The sequence below is a fragment of the Lupinus angustifolius genome, unplaced genomic scaffold, assembly GCF_001865875.1.
Source record: "Lupinus angustifolius cultivar Tanjil unplaced genomic scaffold, LupAngTanjil_v1.0 Scaffold_451, whole genome shotgun sequence".
Lineage (NCBI taxonomy): Eukaryota > Viridiplantae > Streptophyta > Magnoliopsida > Fabales > Fabaceae > Lupinus > Lupinus angustifolius.
In genome coordinates, this window is record NW_017727843.1 from 76078 (window position 1) to 80617 (window position 4540).

Genomic DNA, 4540 nt, shown 5'->3' on the forward strand with positions numbered 1-4540 from the left:
AGGTTACAATAACTTCAAGGGGCGTCAGTTTTCATCCCAAAATCATATATTATCATGTCCATCGTCGAATTATTTTACCAATACCATATGTGAGGTAAAGAAAAATTGTTATGTTGAGAGATAAAGAAATAAAATCTATTATGGTGTGTGGTGGTATGGATGAGGGACACACTCATCGATTGATTATGAGGTTTTGTTGATTAGTGGATAGTATAATTGAAAAATATACAACCCTCATTCCGTATATTTTGATATTTAAGGTTATAGTCATAATTTAAGAAATTATTAAATGATATAAAAATTTGATAAAACTTGACTAAATAGTCACATTTAGTGCACATTAAAATTAGATTAAAAAAGAAATGAAGAAACATTGGGTTTCAAAAATATCAAAAGATTTGGAATAAAATGGAAAAGTTAAAAATCAAAATATATTAAATTGATTGGAGTAACAAAAGTTTTAAAATTTTCAATAAAATGTCATTTCCTCATTATTGAAAATATTGGAAATGACATTTTTTCATTTTTAAAATTTCTGCAAATGAAGCTAATATTTTCGAAAATGTGAAATAAAAATAAAAATATATTTTTATAATCATTTTCTGTGACAGAAAAGGACCAAAGCAAACACACCATTAGTCATTCAAAGCACTTCCAAAAGTTGAGAGTAGCAAAGAGATATATGCAAAGGGGAAAACCAAAAGGAAAAAGAAAAAAACTTACATTTTGTTGAACACACAAACATCAGTTGTTGAATATTGTGTACAGCTATAATGTTGAAGTTCAGCGTGAGAGCTCAATTGTTGAATGTCGTGGATAGTCATAATGTTGAAGTTCAACATCGTGGAAGTTTAGTGTCATGGGGAATTTTCCTTATTTGAGTGAGAATGGATGAGCTAAGAGTGTGAGAGAGAACATTTGTGAGGTTTTATGTTCAAATATTCAATAACATCAACAATGTTCATTATAACAAACACTGCTTTTTGATACATTAATTAATAAACATGGTTTAATCTGTAGTTTCAATAACACTCATTACAACATGAGTTGTTGAATCTTGACAATCAATAATACTCACTTAAATGAACACTTTCGAATGTTGACATTTGACATTTTTTTGAATATCCAAACATTAATATATTTGTTCTTACATAAGACTGGTATATTAATTTTATTTAATTAATTTAAAAAATAATATTAATAGACTATTTTAATTAAATTATTGTTATAATATTTTAATTGCAACATTGTTAGAATATTTTAAATAGAATAATAATAGACAGAATATGCGACATAAACAACCAAGAATCTTTTGTAGTTTAAATAGTAGACTATATAAACAATATTCATATATAATTTTTTACTTTCATTTCAATAATTATATCTGAATATTTATTTCAATATTCACATTTTTTTTTTTGACTTTTATATTAATCTCCAATATATAAAACATGTGACTCAACATCTCTTCTTACAAAAAGAGCAATTGATTATGAGAGGATTAATAATACTCACTTCACTCAGCGTTGCTAAATCTATACGTCATAAAACAAACAATGTTCATTATAAACAGTGTTATTGATTATTTAGATACAACAACATATATTTCATTGAGCGCTGCTGAATGTTGTTCCCTTGAACTTCACCTATCATTTAATAACATCCTACACACATGCATTGTTGAATCTACATTATTAAAAGATAGTTATCTCTGTTATATATATTTTATTCTCTTGTTAATGTTTTACTGTTATAATGGTCTTAAAGTTGCCTAAACTCTTTAAATTTACTTAATATCTCATTTTTTATCTTCTTAATTCCTTTGATAATCATCTCCTATATGTTGTTAGCATTTCCTTCCATTATATTATGTTGACTGATGAAGAATTTTATTAAATATTAAAACAGAGTAATATAAAGATAAATGAATGGAGTAATAATAAGTAGTATATTATTACATTATTTTTTGGAATATTATATTTTGTATAAGCAAAGATATTATAAATTGACAGAAGGGTGCAAACCTAATTATAACCAATATATACACAAAGATCAATACATCATTTATAAAAGTATAAGAATTACTATGTTTTAATATTTAAAATTTTATTAAATATTAAAACATAGTAATATAAAGATAAATGAATGAAGTAAAGAAGAATATTATTATTATTATTTTTGGAATGTTATATTTTTTTATAAGCAAAAATATTATAAATGAATACAAAGGGTGTCAACCCAATTACAGTTTACAAAAAATGTCAATCCATATATCGAGTGAATACATCATTATATAAAAGTGTAAGAATGAGATTCTATATTGTTTGAGAAACATAACCAAGATTTAATGTGAAGCAAATTTATAATCTGAATACAACATCCGATACAAAATCTGAGTCAAGCCAAATCCATTTTTTGGAACTTTATAATATAAACATTAAATAAATAGTGTTTTTTTATATATAAAAAACTAATATTATTTTTCTTATATAAATTTGATATTCCTATCCCAATCAAAGACAAATAATACCCGTGTGGAAACCTCATTTAGGAAAACCTTTCGTAAAGAAAATCATTGGGAAAAGATGGTGAAAGCTTCACATCAGTTACATCTGTTTGTGTTCCTGCTTCTCGTTACATCTGGTATTCCTTTTTTCCTTTTATTGTGTGTGTGGTTACAATTCACCATCATATTTAGTTCAAAGGACAGTAGTAGTCACAGTACTTAAAATACATGTCTAACTTTTAAAGTGCATGCTTTTAAATTTTTTATGATAGAACTATCCAAAACCCTAAGTTTGATTCCCATTTGTTTTATACATAATACATTAAAAAGTGAAAACTCTAAATTCAATCCTAATGTTGAGCTCTACTAGAAGATCAAAATTTAAAACTCCTAGTCTGATGCTTGAGGACTATAATAGCATAATTAGCTTGATTTATTTTTGTCCGAAGTATTGTCTTCACCATTGTTTTAAATTGCAGACCACATTATGTGATGTGACCATAATATTGCAGTTATGATGACCGCCGTAACTACATCACACTGCAATTGTGATGTGACAATAAATCAAAATGATATGACCCTAATACAACCACGTCAAACCGCATTTGAGTCACACTGGGCCGTTAAGCAACCACATTGGGCTCTATCAAATCGCATCCATATCAAAAATATTATTTTACCCAAAATATAATTCACACCACTATAATTGCAATTCATATCGCAATGATCGCAATTGCAATAACTACAATTACGACTACAATTGTCCCCATAACCACAATTTAAAACACACATTTATTTCCCTTTTTTTAATAATATTTCAAAATTTGGAGATATGATGACACTAATAGTCGATGCATTCGTTGTAAGGTCATGCCAGAGTGTGGGATAGTGTTTGTGCGGTAGAGAATGTGCTCAAGAATGTGTTAATAACTATTGTTATTGCATTTGTAGTCAGTCAGAAGTGCATACAAAATACAGACTACTGTTGTAGTCAATGGCTTGTTCCTGAATGTAGAATGGGCAAAGAAAATAAGTTGAATAAAATAAATAGCTTCCAAATTCTGAAATTATTGTCAGCGACAAATCTATGACCCACAAAGAGAATGTGTGCATCCTATTAAAAGTTAAAATAATAAATATCATCAATTATAAAAAGATAAAAATGTTAAAGTCAAAATTACAAAATTTAAGTATATTTAATCAAATAATTTACAAATTTCATAATTAATCTCTATATAATTTCATATTTTGAAATCATTGAATGAATCTCTATATCAATTCATTAGCAATGTTGTTGAACACTAATCGGTATATATAAATCACTAGAAGATAAACTAATTTTCACAATTTTCATAGTTAAAAAAACTATTTTTGCAGTTGTATTGGTAACTTAAAAAGAAGATAAACTAATGAGTAAATAATATGTCTTCTACTTTCAACCAACTAATCTGAAAAATTATTCCCTTCAAAAAAACAAATTCGACATTGTTATGCAAATCAATGTTGTAAGTCTCAAATTGATTATAAAATATCACCAAATAAGTTGAAAAAAATCATGCACATAAAATTTGCAAATTCAATTAGTTTTGTCATACCAAAACTACAGATGAAATCGACAAAACTCAAAAAGACATACAAAGTTGGGATGGCAAAAAACCTGATCCGTGGGTACCCGTGGAAATACCCGTAATGGGTACCCGCAATAATATCTTATGGGTGGGAGCGGGTTTTGTGATATCCTCCCCGTGGGTACCCGCAAATTTATATATTTAATTTTTAGTTAATTTTTATATATATTTATTATTATTTTAAGATTATATATCATATACTTTATTATTATTTCACAATAAATTACACATATTTGACTATGATCATAAATTTAACCTATAAATATCATATTATTCATATAACAATTATTTTTACATATTGATTATTATAAATTATATAAATTTATAATTAAAATTAAAAACCCGTTGGGTACCTGCAAATACTCGTTAGCCACACGGGTACATGCAAATATCGCGGGTTTGGGCA

At 26.7% G+C, this 4540-nt stretch overlaps 1 long non-coding RNA gene across 1 annotated transcript; it reads left to right on the top strand.

The window, feature by feature from the left end:
• Nucleotides 1-2512: 2512 nt before the first annotated feature.
• Nucleotides 2513-3576, top strand: LOC109341383. Its single transcript, XR_002106948.1, has 2 exons — nt 2513-2643; nt 3337-3576. It is a non-coding gene; the product is annotated as an uncharacterized LOC109341383 (long non-coding RNA).
• The last annotated feature ends 964 nt before the right edge of the window (nt 3577-4540 follow it).